This window comes from Musa acuminata, chromosome BXJ3-5 (genome assembly GCF_036884655.1).
Source record: "Musa acuminata AAA Group cultivar baxijiao chromosome BXJ3-5, Cavendish_Baxijiao_AAA, whole genome shotgun sequence".
Classification (NCBI taxonomy): Eukaryota; Viridiplantae; Streptophyta; class Magnoliopsida; order Zingiberales; family Musaceae; genus Musa; species Musa acuminata.
Window position 1 is genome coordinate 15,325,888 of NC_088353.1, and position 18,770 is coordinate 15,344,657.

Sequence of the window (18,770 nt, forward strand, 5' to 3'; positions counted from 1 at the left end):
CCGCCAGACCCTTCGGTTCACTGGTTGGGCTTAAAATTTAGCCCAAACCACATCTAATTTTGGCCCAGTTGGCCCCTAACCAGGATATAGGATTATCTCTTAATCCTAATCCTAATTACAAGTGAACTACATAACTAAAAACATCCTAAGCAAGTTTTCAACAACGAACGTCGAGTCTTGTTCCGGCGAGCTTTCCGACGAACTTCTTCTGACGGACTCCTAGCAAGCTCCCGAACTTGTGATGACTTTAACGAGTAGTTGAGCCTTCTCGGTGATCTCCGTGAACTTTCGATGATCTCTTCGGCGAACTTCCGAAAATTCCGACAGGTTCCCGATTTCTTCTCGGTTGGTTCCGGCAACATCTCCGACGATTCTTCGGACTCTTAAACGTCCATCGAACTTGACTCCGGTATTCTTGCTTTGTGTTTTCTGGTTATCGTAGTTAATCCTGCACACTTAAATCAATAATATGGATTAGATCAATTAACCCATCAATTGATTTTATCATCAAAATTCGAGATTCAACAATCTCCCCCTTTTTTATGATGACAATCAATTGATGACGGAGTTAAACATAACTCCCCCTATCTATATGTCATATTATGAGAAGATAAAAACACTTGAATTCCATCACATTGAATTTAAGCATAAACCGATAAGTTCTAACCATAGAACTTATCGTTATTCTCATTAAGCATAAGTAAATGCGAAACTTCGATGAAAATCTTTTTCAAGTCGAATGATAAGAGATAATTTTTACTACGACAGGAGATAAAGATTTTCAACATGAATTTCATGAAATACATGTTAGACATGCTTTCAATATGATCAATCAATCTTGCGATATTCTCAAAGATTTTGCAAGGCATATAAGACATTCATATCACACAAGCTTTTGTAATTCATATAAATCTGTTGAATCTCGGATTTTGATGATGAAGTCAATTGTCATTTGTTATCTAATCTATGTGTTGAGATAAGTGTGCAGGATTAACTACGATGAGAGTAAGACAAGCAGCAGGTGTTGCGCCGGAGTCAAGATCATGATCACGTTGGGAGTTCGAGAGTTCGACGGAAGTTCGGACGGTCGTCGGAGGTTCAGCGAGAACAGATCCGAGAAGTCCAGAAGCTTGCCAAGCGAAGCTCGTCGGAACTCGCCAAGTGGATCGTCGCAAAGTCCAGGAGTATGCCGGATGTCCGCAGAAGGATCACCGAGGGTTATCGGATGATCGACGGAAGTTGGCCGGAAACTCGCCGGGAGAAGCGATTGACGCATCGGAGCAAAGCTGCAGAAGTTGTCTTAGAGTTAATCGTAGTTAGCATGATGATTAAGCATGAAAATGGGAGGTGATCCCATTAGCTTAATCTTGGGGCAATTGGGCCCCTGAAAAGATTCAAATTGGGCCGAATGGAGTGAACCATTCGGACCCTGATTGCACCAGGAGGTGCAACCGCCCCAGCCAGGAGGTGCAACCGCCTGGGCTGTGGGGTTGGGAGGTGCAACCGCCCCAGCCAGGAGGTGCAATCGCCAGGGCTGCGAGGCTGGGAGGTGCAACCGCCCCAGCCGAGAGGTGCAACCGCCCAGAGCTCAGTCTTCGAGCTAGACTGGGCGGTGCAACCTCCTCTGCCAAGAGGTAGCACCGCCAGAGCTCAAGTTTCGAGCTCTGCCAGGCGATGCAACCATCGAGCTCAGTCTTCGAGCTCTGGCAGAGAGGTGCATCAGCCTGAGCTCAGTCTCGAGCTCTGCCAGGTGATGCAATCACCAAGCTCAGTCTTCGAGCTCTGGCAGAGAGGTGCATCAGCCTGAGCTCAGTTTCGAGCTCTACCAGGTGATGCAACCACCGAGCTCAGTTTCGAGCTCTGCCAGGTGATGCAACCACCAAGCTCAGTCTTCGAGCTCTGCCAGGTGATGGAACCATCGAGCTCAGTCTTCGAGCTCTGGCAGAGAGAAGCAATCGCCTGAGCTCAGTCTTCGAGCTCTGCCAGGCGGTGCCACCTCTCCAGTCAAGAGGTGCAACCGCCTGATCCCAGAATTCTGGGATTTGATCGATTTGATTGTTTTGAGCTCGAATTTTGAATTGGGTTGGGGCCTATAAATACCCCACCCATTCAGCACTGAAAAGATACAGACCTACACCGAAATCTTGATCTTTTCTGTGATTCTAAGAGCTCAAAAGTGTTGTAAAGCCTTTAAGTCTCCTCCTTCTGTTCTTCAAGTTTTCAGTTGTAAAGTGAGGAGAGAAAGGTCTGTAAAGGTTGTCTCCTGAGCCTGTCAAAAGGAGAGAAATTGTAAAAGGGCAGTTTGGCCTTCGCCCATTGAAGGAAGGCACCTAGTTGACGTCGGCAACCTCGTCGGTGGAGGAAGCCAAAAGTGGAGTAGGTCAAGGCTGACCGAACCACTCTAAATCTCTGGTTTGCGTTTATTTTCGAGCACTTTATCATTACTGCAAACCTCCCTCATTACTACTGCTCTCTGCGCTTTCACGAACAAGTTCTAAGTGCTGTTCTTCCGAATCTGCATTCAGACGTAAATTCGTATTTTCATACGTTACTGTTTACGTTTACGTTTGATTCTGCAGAACTGTCTTCCGTGCTTTTACGAACGAGCTTCTTTGCAGTTTATACTTACATTTTGATCCTATTGATAACTGCAAACTTTCCTCTACGATTTTACGAACGAGTTTCAGCATTTAGACGTAAAACTGCATTCAGACGTAAACCGGCTTTCCTTGCTCAATCATCAGATCTCAGTTCACGTTTACGTCTTGATTCCAACTGCATACTGCCTTCTGCGAGTATACAAACAAGTTTCAAAGTTTAGACGTAAATCTGCGTCTAGACGTAAAACTGCGTTTAGACGTAAATCTACGTTTAGACGTAAATCTGAGTTTAAGACGTAAATCTGAGTTTAGACGTAAATCTGCGTTTAGACGTAAAACTGCGTTTAGACGTAAGTCTGCGTTTAGACGTAAATCTGCGTTTAGATGTAAATCTGCGTTTAGACGTAAAACAGCGTTTAGACGTAAATCTGAGTTTAGACGTAAACTGCGCTTAGACGCAAAACTACGCTTAGACGCAATCTGCGCTTAGACGCAAACTGCACTTAGATACAAACTGAGAATTTGCTTTTGCATCATAACAGTTTTTGAACGAACGCAGCTTTTGGTTTTTAATCGCTGTAAGATTTCCGCTGCACTAATTCACCCCCCCCCTCTTAGTGCTCTCGATCCTAACAATTGGTATCAGAGCAAGGTTAACTCTCTAAAGGATTAAAACCCAAGAGAGATGGCTTACGCCGGAAACCAAGAGGGGCATTCAATTACACGTCCACCCATGTTCAGTGGAACGGACTACACTTACTGGAAGACCCGAATGAGGATCTTTCTTATTTCTATGGATTTTGAACTGTGGAACCTTGTTGAAAATGGATTTTCAAAATCTTCTCTTCCAATGATCGATTGGAACGATTTGGAGAAGAAGGCTTTCGCTCTTAATGCAAAGGCTATGAATGCCTTATTTTGCGCACTTGATAAAAACGAGTTTAATCGTGTTTCAACTTGCGAAACTGCTTTTGATATTTGGCACACACTTGAAGTGACCCACGAGGGCACAAGTAGAGTGAAAGAGTCAAAAATCAATCTGTTGCTGCATTCTTTTGAACTTTTCCGAATGAAACCGAGTGAAACCATTGGCGACATGTTTACCTGTCTCACGGATGTCGTCAACGGTCTAAAAGGACTCGGAAAAAGTTTTTCGGATTTTGAACTCGTAAATAAAATACTAAGATCCCTTCCTAAAAGTTGGGATCCTAAAGTCACTGCCATTCAAGAGGCAAAGGATCTGCGCAACTTCCCTCTTGAAGAACTAATCGGGTCATTAATGACCTACGAAATGACTTGCAAAGCTCATGAAGAGCAAGAAGACATCCTTCCAAAGAACAGGAAGGATATGGCACTTAAAACTTCTGAATGCCACTTGAGAGAAAACTCAAGTGATGAGGACTGTGATGATGACTTGGCACTTTTGACAAGAAAGTTTAAGAAATTCTTCAAAAGAAACAAGTTTAAAAACGATGTGAAAAATAAACTTGAACCCAAGAAGGACCAAGTGATCTGCTATGAATGTAAAAAGCCAGGGCACTACAAAAGTGATTGTCCCCAAGTCAAGAAAAGAACAACAAAGAAGAAGGCGCTCCAAGCAACATGGGATGATTCGAGCGCATCTGAGGAAGAGGAGTCCAACACCGAGCAAGTTGCTCATTACGCCTTTATGGCCATCGAAGAGGAGGTAACGGATTTATTAGATGCTGATTTATCTTTTGATGAATTATTAAATGCCTTCCATGATTTATTTGATGAATGCAAAGTTATAAATAGAAAATACAAGTTGCTAAAAAAGGTACATGATAATCTTACTTGTGAGTTTGATAAGTTAAAAGTCGAACATCATGATAGTTTAAATTCATGTATCAAATGTCATGACTTAGAAACTATACAAAAAGAAAACTTGCTACTTAAGGACACCTTGAAGAAATTCGAGGTTGGTAGCAAGTCATTAAACATGATCCTTACAAACAAGGGTCATGCTCCCAAAAGAAGTGGGATTGGATTTGTGAGGAGTCCTCACCGAAATCCAACTACCTTTGTAAAAGGCCCCATCTTACATGTTCAACACCAAACCAAGTGCAACTTTTGTTGCAAATCTAGACACAAGACACATTATTGTCCATTCAAGAAAATAAGTCCAAACAAATTAATTTGGGTTCCTAAAGGAACAATGATAAACTCTATGCAACATGATAGAAAATGTAGATCTATTTATGAGGCACCCAAAAGCAAATGGGTTCCTAAAGATCATCCGTTCCTATAAAAACATTAAAAGTCTAGGCCGGAGCAAGAAATAATATTCTGCTCCTTGACTCTCAATGGTCATAAACCAAGAATCAAAAAGGAACTCGCAACGCTTGAGTAACAAGTGGAAGTTGTGAAATCACAAAAACGATACAACCTTATTAGAAACATACGATATCCAAATTCACATACCCCCTTGATCTTCAAAACCCGTTCATCTATGAATTAATTCTTGTAGAAACTAAATATGTCATGATCTTAAAAGGGATACCAAACAAACATACGTATGCACGTTAAAAGATCTATCTTGATCGTACAAAGAGCTTCTTCCTTAAATAAAAACTCATACGAAATCATGTAACAACCATTAATTGCTCTGAAACTCTCCTCAAGGCAAAGGCTCCCTAATCAAATCATCTTAGGTGCTCACCTGCTGCAGGCGGTGGCACCTCTCCAGCTGGCGGTGGCACCTCCAGCTATCACGGGTTGCCAGAGGTTGCACCGCTCCAGCCAGAGGTGCAACCGCCAGCAGCTCTGCCCTTTAAAACCACACTAGGGCCGACTAAGGAACCGACCCCAACTCACCCCCATTTCGTCCTCTACTCTTCCAAGTCTCCTCCATTCCCATTTCACTCCTCTAAGCCTTCCAAATTCCTCCCATTTCGGAGCAAAACATCAAGAATCCTTCCTTTTCTTGAAGATTTCACAAAGGTACTCTCTAAGAAGCTCTTAAATTCTGTTTTGTTCTTCATTTACTTTAGCTCATCATCATCCCTCTAAACAGCAGTAGTAATGGGATCTAGAAGATCCTCAAGGGACAAGGGAAAGAGGAGAGTAGTAGAAGAGTTTGATCTCACTCTTTTTGATTCCAAAAACCATGCTGAAAAATTTCTCTCCTTCGAACTAAGAAGCATCAATAAGGGAAAATACGTAGATCTGAATGAACTAAGAGATGTAGAGACTATCCATTGGTTTGCAAACCTAAATCTACTTCCCATTTTGCAGATCAACGAACCCATTTATCCTAGACTAGTTAGATTGTTTTACAACAACATGCAAATAGATGATGAAGAAAGGATATCAACCTATCTCTTAGGACAACACATCTCAATCACTGATAGATTCATTTGTGATATGATAGGTATTCCCATGAAAAGCATAGGACTTTACTTTAAAGGATCATGGGATGAAAAAACTACTGAAACATCCTACGTTGAAGCCTTAGGAACAATCCTTGCCAATCCTAACATAGAATCTATTCCTAAAAGTTGTGAACATCTATTGCCCTTTAACACTAAGATACTTCATCATATCATGACTAGTATAATTCTTCCTAAACAATACCATCATGATGAAGTGAGTCAATTGGAATTAGGAATTATGAAAGGACGTGACATTTGTCTTGGCTATCTGATCCAACAAAACATGTTAGAATTATCTACGAAAGATATGATGCTCCCATATGGTGGAATAATTACTAGAATAATGAAAGCTTACGACATTCAAATACCACTAGAAGAAGAAGTAATGAAATCAGATAGATTCAGCATAATAAACAAAAATCTACTTCACCGACTAAGATGTCACTATAGAAACGGTAACTGGGTTAGAATGCCTAGAAGAACTGATCCCCCTCAGCCTGAACCTGAACCTGAACCAGAGCCGGAAACCCCAGTCTTTAGGAGTACCCACTCTCCTCCGATCTGTCCCTTTGAGGAAACACATCCGGTTGAGCAAACTCACACTTCATCCATCGAAGATATCGGGATTCGGATGGACCGATTTGAACAAAGACAAGAACGGCTTGAACTTCGACAAGATCAAATCCTAACCGAGCTGCAGCAAATCCATCGACAATTTGACTCTTTACTTAGGCACTTTAATCTTCCACCTCATGAATAAGCTTGTATAAACATCTGATGTTTTTGATATGACATGTTGTAAACTCCTTATGTTATTCATGAAGGACTTTGTCTTTATGGTTACCTGATATGCTGTACATATGTTACCCTGATAGGGTTATCTTTGTTTGTGTAAGCATATTTGCAAACATCTCTTGTTGTTTATCTCGGTTTTTGCACTGAAACTAAAAAGGTTTAAAAGCCTATGCCTTGAAAAATATGAAGCAACATACCAATGTAAGTTGATAAGTCAGCAGTATGACATTGATATGGTTGCTATTACTAACATGATTGCTATGTATCAAGATATCAAACAAAAATTTGCATCGTACGAGCTGATATCTTACCATGTGATGCAATGCTACACTTGCTGAAATAAAAATCTTGCTATGCAATATGATACAATGCTACACTTGCTGAAATAAAAATCTTGTTATGCAATATGATAGAATACTGCACTTGAAATAATTATGTTACTACATCAAAAGCTTAACACTCAAGAATCAAACACATTGATATTAGACATCACTTTATACGAAATCATGTCACTAATCATGATGTAACCATAGAGTTTATTGATACCAAACATCAACTGGCTGATATCTTCACAAAACCCCTATGTGAAGAACAATTTGATTACATAAGAAGAGAATTAGGAATGTTGATGTGTCCGAATACTTAAACTAGTTAAAATTATTTTTCGGATGTTATTACTATTACATGCCTTGACAACGCTTGATCAAATAACATGTTGCAAATTATGTGACAAATATTTTTAACCAAATGCATGTAAGAAGTTCATTTTTCGGTTTGTATGCTAAAATGGGATGTTCCTGTACACTCTTATGAAAACTCTTTGAAAAATGACTTTCCTCCGTCAAGCGACAAACAATAAAGAGTTATATGTGTCATGACTTCCTTTATATGCTTAATAATGCTATCATGCTTTTTGTTGATGACAAAGGGGGAGAAATATATGAATTGATAAACACTATGTCATAGCTGAACTGCCATAATCAACTGCCATAATCATGTCTATGTCATAGTTGCAAATACTTGAGTGATGTTATAAACAATGTTATGCCATCCTTGCATCACCAAGAGATATGTGAACATGTGCTATAGTTTGCATCATATCTTGATTTGATATTCTATAGAAAATGCAAACTTGCTAGAAAATCTCAAATGTGTGCATCATGTAAAAAGTCCTTCGTAGCTTTATATTATTACATGATGAATAGTTACAAACACTATCATACAAACTTGATAATGTATGTCATGCCTTGACATCGTTCTTGAAGAGATACATCATGATGGGCATCATGATGGGAGCATTGATAAGTTTAACTGATCTAACTTATCAATACGTCACTTGAATTCTTAGGTCCTGAATTCAAGGTTGACTTATCTCAACTATGGCATATAGATAGGGGGAGTTAAGGACAACTCCTTTATCAATTGATTGTCATCATCAAAAAGGGGGAGATTGTTGAATCTCGGATTTTGATGATGAAGTCAATTGTCATTTGTTATCTAATCTATGTGTTGAGAAAAGTGTGCAGGATTAACTACGATGAGAGTAAGACAAGCAGCAGGTGTTGCGCCGGAGTCAAGATCATGATCACGTTGGGAGTTCGAGAGTTCGACGGAAGTTCGGACGGTCGTCGGAGGTTCAGCGAGAACAGATCCGAGAAGTCCAGAAGCTTGCCAAGCGAAGCTCGTCGGAACTCGCCAAGTGGATCATCGCAAAGTCCAGGAGTATGCCGGATGTCCGCAGAAGGATCACCGAGGGTTATCGGATGATCGACGGAAGTTGGCCGGAAACTCGCCGGGAGAAGCGATTGACGCATCGGAGCAAAGCTGCAGAAGTTGTCTTAGAGTTAATCGTAGTTAGCATGATGATTAAGCATGAAAATGGGAGGTGATCCCATTAGCTTAATCTTGGGGCAATTGGGCCCCTGAAAAGATTCAAATTGGGCCGAATGGAGTGAACCATTCGGACCCTGATTGCACCAGGAGGTGCAACCGCCCCAGCCAGGAGGTGCAACCGCCTGGGCTGTGGGGTTGGGAGGTGCAACCGCCCCAGCCAGGAGGTGCAACCGCCAGGGCTGCGAGGCTGGGAGGTGCAACCGCCCCAGCCGAGAGGTGCAACCGCCCAGAGCTCAGTCTTCGAGCTAGACTGGGCGGTGCAACCTCCTCTGCCAAGAGGTAGCACCGCCAGAGCTCAAGTTTCGAGCTCTGCCAGGCGATGCAACCATCGAGCTCAGTCTTCGAGCTCTGGCAGAGAGGTGCATCAGCCTGAGCTCAGTCTCGAGCTCTGCCAGGTGATGCAATCACCAAGCTCAGTCTTCGAGCTCTGGCAGAGAGGTGCATCAGCCTGAGCTCAGTTTCGAGCTCTGCCAGGTGATGCAACCACCGAGCTCAGTTTCGAGCTCTGCCAGGTGATGCAACCACCAAGCTCAGTCTTCGAGCTCTGCCAGGTGATGGAACCATCGAGCTCAGTCTTCGAGCTCTGGCAGAGAGAAGCAATCGCCTGAGCTCAGTCTTCGAGCTCTGCCAGGCGGTGCCACCTCTCCAGTCAAGAGGTGCAACCGCCTGATCCCAGAATTCTGGGATTTGATCGATTTGATCGTTTTGAGCTCGAATTTTGAATTGGGTTGGGGCCTATAAATACCCCACCCATTCAGCACTGAAAAGATACAGACCTACACCGAAATCTTGATCTTTTCTGTGATTCTAAGAGCTCAAAAGTGTTGTAAAGCCTTTAAGTCTCCTCCTTCTGTTCTTCAAGTTTTCAGTTGTAAAGTGAGGAGAGAAAGGTCTGTAAAGGTTGTCTCCTGAGCCTGTCAAAAGGAGAGAAATTGTAAAAGGGCAGTTTGGCCTTCGCCCATTGAAGGAAGGCACCTAGTTGACGTCGGCAACCTCGTCGATGGAGGAAGCCAAAAGTGGAGTAGGTCAAGGCTGACCAAACCACTCTAAATCTCTGGTTTGCGTTTATTTTCGAGCACTTTATCATTACTGCAAACCTCCCTCATTACTACTGCTCTCTGCGCTTTCACGAACAAGTTCTAAGTGCTGTTCTTCCGAATCTGCATTCAGACGTAAATTCGTATTTTCATACGTTACTGTTTACGTTTACGTTTGATTCTGCAGAACTGTCTTCCGTGCTTTTACGAACGAGCTTCTTTGCAGTTTATACTTACATTTTGATCCTATTGATAACTGCAAACTTTCCTCTACGATTTTACGAACGAGTTTCAGCATTTAGACGTAAAACTGCATTCAGACGTAAACCGGCTTTCCTTGCTCAATCATCAGATCTCAGTTCACGTTTACGTCTTGATTCCAACTGCATACTGCCTTCTGCGAGTATACAAACAAGTTTCAAAGTTTAGACGTAAATCTGCGTCTAGACGTAAAACTGCGTTTAGACGTAAATCTACGTTTAGACGTAAATCTGAGTTTAAGACGTAAATCTGAGTTTAGACGTAAATCTGCGTTTAGACGTAAAACTGCGTTTAGACGTAAGTCTGCGTTTAGACGTAAATCTGCGTTTAGACGTAAATCTGCATTTAGACGTAAAACAGCGTTTAGACGTAAATCTGAGTTTAGACGTAAACTGCGCTTAGACGCAAAACTGCGCTTAGACGCAATCTGCGCTTAGACGCAAACTGCACTTAGATACAAACTGAGAATTTGCTTTTGCATCATAACAGTTTTTGAACGAACGCAGCTTTTGGTTTTTAATCGCTGTAAGATTTCCGCTGCACTAATTCACCCCCCCCCTCTTAGTGCTCTCGATCCTAACAAAATCATGCTTTCAAAATGGTACAAGTCATCACTTTTCTCCCCCTTTGTCATCAACAAAAAGGGAATGAGACTTGAAGCATATAGTTTGTGATTATAACATCAGGAATTTAGCATTGATCATACAAAAATTCAACATCCAAAATTAAGTATGCTAAAATATTTACGTAGAGTTCATCATAAAATATTTGTCAACTTGAAACTCATAATCAAGCCATCAAAATCAATTTCGAGATTCATAAAATATCATAAAATCATTAATCTTGATCAGATGGGAGCGGTGTTTGACTCAAGATAGAATAAGATAATTTAACATGTCATTTAGAATTAAAAGAGAAGGATTAGATTCACCGAGGAACGGAGAGAGGATGAAAAACTTTACGAAAAATCCATTCAAACAAGTTTATTCTTAGGGACAATTTAACATACCTAATTCCCTTCTAATGAATTCAAATTGGTCTTCATTCAAAGCTTTTGTAAATATATCTGCTAATTGATGCTTTGTGTCAATGAATTCTAGAACAACATCATTGTTAAGGACATGATCGCGTATAAAATGATGCCTAACGTCGATGTGCTTAGTTCTAGAGTGCTGAATTGGATTTTTAGTAAGACATATGACACTAGTATTATCACATTTTATGGGAATATTTATAAAGTGAATTCCATAGTCTTCTAATGTATTTTTCATCCAAACAACTTGTGCACAGCATGCACTTGTAGCAATGTACTCGGCTTCCGTCGTAGATAGTGCAATTGAATTTTGTTTCTTGGAAGTCCAAGAAACAAGTGCATGTCCTAAAAATTGGCATGTTCCGGATGTACTTTTTCTATCTATCCTGCATCCGCCAAAATCGGCATCTACATAAGCTATTAAATCGAATTTTTTAAATTTTGGATACAACAATCCTAGATTTGGAGTTCCTTTAAGATACCTAAATATTCTTTTAACACTTTTAAGATGAGATAATTTAGGATTTGATTGAAACCTAGTGCAAAGTCCTACACTAAACAAAATATCCGGTCTAGTCGCGGTGAGGTAGAGTAGACTACCTATCATTCCCCTATATGTTTTTTTATCGAAATTTTCACTATTTTCATCCATATCTAACTTAGTCGCAGTACTGATAGGGGTGTTTATTGCTTTTGAATTATCCATGTTAAGTCATTTTAACAATTCTAATGTATATTTAGATTGGTTAAGAAATATACCATCCCTAAGTTGTTTGATTTGTAATCCTAAAAAGAAAGTTAATTCACCCATTAAACTCATTTCAAATTCATGACTCATACATTTGGCAAATGATTCACATAGTGATTCATCCGAAGAGCTAAAAATAATATCGTCAACACAAATTTGCATAATAAGAAAATTATTTTCAAAATGTTTAATAAACAATATAGTATCAACCTAGCCTTTGGTAAAATTACTTAAAAAAAGAAAGGAACTAAGCCTTTCATACCAAGCTCTAGGAGCTTGTTTCAAGCCATAGAGAGCCTTAGTCAATTTGAATACATGATTAGGAAGAAGAGAATTTTCAAATCCGAGAGGTTGTTCGACATATACTTCTTCGGAAATAAAACCATTCAAGAAGGCACTTTTGACATCCATTTGAAATAGTTTAAAATTATTACTACTAGCATAGGCAAGGAGCATCCTTATGGCTTCTAATCGAGCCACGGGAGCGAAGGTTTCTTCGTAATCGATACCTTCTTCTTGGTTGAAACCTTTGGCCACTAATCTAGCCTTGTTTCTAACCACGATACCATTTTCGTCTTGCTTGTTTCTAAAGACCCATTTAGTACCAATGACTAAATGGTCACTAGGTCTAGGAACAAGCTTCCATACCTCATTCCTCTCAAATTGATTCAATTCCTCTTGCATTGCAATAACCCAAAAATCATCTTTTATGGCCTCGTCAATGCATTTAGATTCAATTTGAGAAAGGAAGGCGGCGTTAGCACAAAAATTCTTGAAAGAGGAACGAGTTTGAACCCCTTTTGATGTATCTCCTATAATTAGCTCCTTTTGATGAGCATCTATATACTTCCATTCCTTAGGTAAGGAAATTTCGGAAGAAGGTGCATCCAAGTTGCTATTTTGAGGAGGGGGTTCATTTAAATTCAAATTATCAAAACCAAGATCATCATCAAAATCATTTTTCTTTAAATTAGAAATTTCATTAAAAACTACATGAATAGACTCTTCTATTACTAAGGTTCTTTTGTTAAAAATCCGAAAAGCCTTAGAAACGGAAGAGTAACTAAGAAAGATGCCTTCATCGGATTTAGCATCAAATTTTCCTAAGGCATCCCTTTCATTCAAAATAAAGCATTTACAACCGAAAACTTTAAAATATGAAATATTTGGTTTTTTGTTATTCCATAATTCATAGGGAGTTTTTGATAGGGATGGTCTTATTAGGACCCTATTCATGATGTAGCAAGCCGTATTTACGGCTTCAGCCCAAAAATACTTGGGTAGACTATGTTCATTTAACATCGTTCTTGCCATTTCTTGTAGGTTTCTATTTTTTCTTTCAACTACTCCATTTTGTCGGGGATTCCTCGGAGTGGAGAAGTTATGATTGTATCCATTAACTTCACAAAAATTTTGAAAGTCACGGTTTTGAAATTCGCCACCGTGATCACTCCGAATTGATGAAATCATGAAACCTTTTTCGTTTTGAGTGAGTTTATAAAATTTAGAGAAACACTTGAAACAATCACTTTTGTGAGCTAAGAAATAGGTCCAAGTGTATCTAGTATAGTCATCCACAATTACAAACGCTTCCTCCTAGACTTGTCATGTCAATTGGTCCAAATAAGTCCAAATGAATCAATTGTAATGGTCTAGTGGAGCTAATTTGAGTTTTTGGTTTGAAACTAGTTTTTATTTGTTTACCTAGTTGACATGTATCGCATACTTTGTCCTTAATAAACTTTATATTTGGAATTCCTTGCACTAATTCTCTAGATGAGATCTTAGATATTAGTTTCATGCTTGCATGGCCGAGTCTCCTATGCCAAAGCCAAGCATCATCATTTAAAGCGGAGAAGCACATTTCATTACTTAGTTCATCAAGGTTGATGGTGTAGACATTATTTTATTTTAATGCAATCATAGTTATGTTATGGTTTGGTTTTTCAATAATACACACAATTCAAATCTAATGGTATAACCTTTATCGCATAATTGACTAACACTCAAGAGATTATGTTTCAATCCATCAACTAGTAAGACATCATCAATGGAAAATTTTAATTTGTTATCTATGGTTCCCTTGCCAATGATTTTGCCTTGGTTGTTGTCTCCGAAGGTGACGTACCCTTCTTCTTTGCTAGTGAGCATAGAGAAATGAGATGGATCTCCAGTCATATGTCTTGAGCATCCACTATCTAGATACCATCTCTAGCTCCTAGCTTCTGATGGTGTATGTTTCTACAAGAATGGATTATTTTTAGGTACCCATTTTCTTTTGGGTGCCTTAAAAACTGATTTAACTTGTTCATCATATTGCATAGAATTGATCATGGTTCCTTTAGGAACCTAAATTAGTTTGTTCGGACTAATTTTCTTGAATGGACATTTATAAGTTTTATGTCCATATTTGCAATAAAAGTTGCAATTGCTTTAGTGCCGAACATGTAAGACGGGCCCTTTAATTAAGGTGGTTGGATTTTGGTGAGGACTTCTCACAAATCCGATTCCACTTCTTTTAGGAACGTGACCCTTATTTGTAAGGATTATGTTCAAAGATTTGCTACCAACCTCGAATTTCTTCAAGGTGTCCTTAAGTAGCAAGTTCTCCTTTTGGAGAGATTCTAGATCATGGCATTTTATACATGGAGCTAAACTATCATGATATTCAATTTTTAATTTATCGATATCACAAGTGAGACTATCTTGCTCCTTTTTTAGCAATTTGTATTTTCTACTAATTGTCTTACATTCATCAAATAACTCATGGAAAGCATTTAATAATTCATGATAAGGTAAATCTGCATCAATTAAATCCGTTACCTCTTCTCCGGTGGCCATTAGGGCGTAATGAGCAACTTGCTCGGTGTTGGACACCTCTTCTTCGGACGCGCTTGAATCATCCCATGTTGCCTTGAGCGCCTTCATCTTTGATGTTCTCTTTTTGGCTTGAGGACAATCGTTCTTGTAGTGTCCCGATTTTTTTCACTCATAGCAAATTACTTGGTCCTTCTTGTGTTCGAATTTATTTTTATATTATTTTTAAATTTATTCTTTCTTAAATATTTTTTAAATTTTTGAGTCAAAAGTACAATGTCATTGTCACTGTCCTTATCACTTGATGTTCCTTTCAAGTGGTCTTCTTGTGATGTGAGTGTCATATCCTTCCTGTTCTTTGGAAGGGGGTTCTCGAGCTCGTCATGAGCTTGGCATGTTATTTCGTAGGTCATTAGAGACCCAATGAGTTCTTCAAGAGGGAATGTTTTAAGTTCTTTGGCCTCTTGAATTGCCATAACTTTTGGATCCCAACTTTTAGGGAGGGATCTTAAGATTTTAGTTACTAGTTCAAAGTTAGTAAAATCTTTACCAAGAGCTTTGAGTCCATTGATGACATCCGTAAACCAGGTATACATGTCTCCGATGGACTCACTTGGTTTCATTCAGAAAAGTTCGTAAGAGTGCACAAGGATGTTGATTTTGGACTGTTTCACTCGGCTAGTGCCTTCATGAGTGTCCTCAAGAGTTCTCCAAATATCAAAAGCCGAATCACAAATTGAAACACGATTAAATTCATTTTTGTCTAGTGCACAAAACAAGGCATTTATAAACTTTGCGTTTAAAGCAAAAACCTTCTTCTCCGATTCATTCCATTCGCTCATCGGAAGAGAAGATTTTTGAAATTCGTTTTCAACAATAGTCCAAAGCTCGAAATCCATGGAAATGAGGAAGATCCTCATACGAGTCTTCCAATAAGTATAATCCGAGCCATTAAACAAGGGTGGACATGTGATAGAGTGACCCTCATGTCTGCTGGAGTAAGCCATCTCTCTTGGGTATCAAACTAAATATGAGAGTGAGCCTAGCTCTGATACCAATTGTTAGGATTGGAGCGGCACTAAGAGGGGGGGGTGAATTAGTGCAGCGGTAAAGTGCGATAAACTTTTGACGATTTAAACACTTTCGGAAACTTCATACAATAAAAGCAATGTTTTCATTTGAAACTATTTCGATTGTGTTTTAACTTGAAGGGATAAGTAAGACGGAGACAAAGAAATAGAGCATTAAAGTGCAAATGGTTTGCAGTAATATAAATGACAATAAGTAAATACAAACCAGATATCACGCCGATTTTACAATGGTTCGGTCAAATGACCTACATCCACTTGCGAGGCCCATCTTCGACGAGGCTCCCACCTTCCACTAGCAAATCTCTTGAAGGGGAAGGGTAAATACCCCTCTTACAACTTTTTACAAACGGTTCACTCTCTTACAGATTTTCAGCAAGAAAGAAGGAGGTGAACACTAGCAAATTGAAAACAAGACTAGCTAAGACTTTTCTAAGGCCTTTCTCTCAAACAATTGCTTCTCAAAAAGTTGTAATCTCAACTGAGATTTGAGGGGTATTTATAGGCCTCAAGAGGATTCAAATTTGGGCTCCAAAATTTGAATTCTCTTTGGGTTCCCGATGCTGGCGGTGCCACCGCCTATCAGTGGCGGTGCCACCGCCTGTCAGTGTCTGACACTGACAGTGCTGGGCGGTGCCACCGCCCAGTCTGGCGGTGCCACCGCCAAACCCTTCGGTTCATTGGTTGGGCTTAAAATTTAGCCCAAACCATATCTAATTTTGGCCCAGTTGGCCCCTAACCAGGATATAGGATTATCTCTTAATCCTAATCCTAATTACAAGTGAACTACATAACTAAAAACATCCTAAGCATGTTTTCAACAACGAACGTCGAGTCTTGTTCCGGCGAGCTTTCCGACGAACTTCTTTTGACGGACTCCCAGCAAGCTCCCGAACTTGTGATGACTTTAACGAGTAGCTGAGCCTTCTCGGTGATCTCCGTGAACCTTCGACGATCTCTTCGGTGAACTTCCGAAAATTCCGACAGGTTCCCGATTTCTTCTCGGTTGGTTCCGGCAGCATCTCCGACGATTCTTCGGACTCTTAAATGTTCATCGAACTTGACTTCGGTATTCTTGCTTTGTGTTTTCTGGTTATCGTAGTTAATCCTGCACACTTAACTCAATAATATGGATTAGATCAATTAACCCATCAATTGATTTTATCATCAAAATCCGAGATTCAACAAAAGTTAAAAAGATATTAGTTTGTATTTATCGCTTATATCTAAAGATGATTCAATTTGATAAATCTTGAGGATCCATGCTTCTTATAATTCTGGGAATTTGAATTCTTTACCTAGAATTATTAAAATATTATTTCTCTTTTGGTGGTTGTAAACTTACTGTGATTCAATAAAATTAACCTTTAAATTCTGTATAATAGTCTATACAGAATTAATATGAATCATAAGTTTACAATGATCCTATAATTAAATATTGAAGTGAAATGTAGTTTTATAAACTCCTTGAAATTATGTTTATCACTGTATGTTTTTTTCTCATTAAAGAGAGACATTTTATCACCATATAAATAATTTGTTGAGATATGATTATATATATCTAATTCATGTAAAGTCTATGATCGTTTACACTCTTGAAGTGTATATAAATGAAGTCGATAGATAATTAGATAGAAAAGTCAAGATCATCATATCTGACAAGGGTGATAAATTTTAAGGTATTCATGATGAATCCAATTATAATTCTTTTGCTAGATTCTTAGAAAAATAAGGTATATGATTTACCAGATGTTTTACAACAGAATATGATTACTGAAAGATATCATCGTACCTTATAGATATGGTTTAGAGCAATGATAAGTTATTCTTTTGTACCCAAATCAATGTGAGAAGAAGCTCCAAGGACAACTATATATATCTTGAATTGTGTTCCTAGTAAGTAAATTATATGACTTCTTTTAAGTTATGAAATGATAGAAAATCTGACTTAAGATATTTACATATTTGATATTGTCCTATGGAGATAAGGATCTTCAACTCACATAAAAGAAAATTAGATTTAATAATTATTTCTAAATATTTTATTATCTATTCAGAAAAGTTTAAAGGGGTACATATCTTATTGCTCTAATCATAGTATGAGGACAATTAAATCTGGTAACGTAAGATTCCTATAAAATAGTAAATCAGTGGGAGTGAAATTCTCGAATTTTAATTTTGATATAGAGGAGATACAAGTTAATACTCCATTATTATTCGAGAGATTGTTGTTACTCAAATCATTAAATGATTTGATAAAAGTAAACAACAAAATAACAATACTAAACTCCCACATTATATTGATATCATTATTAATGGTCTTGTAGAACAACCATAATTGATAACTTTGAGAATATCTCAAAGGGGAAGGAATCATGTCATTTATGATTATTATATTACATATCTACAAGAATTATATTATGATATAGGAATTAGAATGGATCCCTTATTTTTTTCACGGGTCATGAAAAGTAATGATTCTAAAAAGTAATATGATATAATAAAAGAAGACTTAAAATCAATAACTAGAATGGTGTCTGATAAATTTATCGAATTATTCAATAATTATAAAAGAGTCTATTATATAAATGTGACTCAAAGGACAATGTCGAACAATATAATGGTCAGACTTGTGGTTAAAAGTTTTACTCATAAAGAATGTATCGATCATAACGAGATTTTTAATGAACTCGTTAAGAATCATCATGACATTAGTTATTCATTATGAGTTTGAGTTATATCATAATGATATGAAAATTAGTTTTTTTCTAAGATTTAGCTTTATATGGGTTACTCTAAATGATTTACAAAGAAAATGAAAGAAATATAAAGTTTGGTATGCAAATTCAGGAATCTATTTATGACCTTAAACATGCTTCAAGATAATGATATATAAAGGTTCTTGATATCATTATTTTCAGATTTAAGATAAATACTATTAATCAGTATTTATATCAGTTGGAGCAAGTTTATTATATTGGTCTTATATATGGATAATATTTTACCTTACCAATAGTGATCTTGATTTATTATACTAAATCAAGAAATTTGTCACTAAAAGTTTTAAGATGGTTGATATGAATGGGACATCTTATATTATTAACAT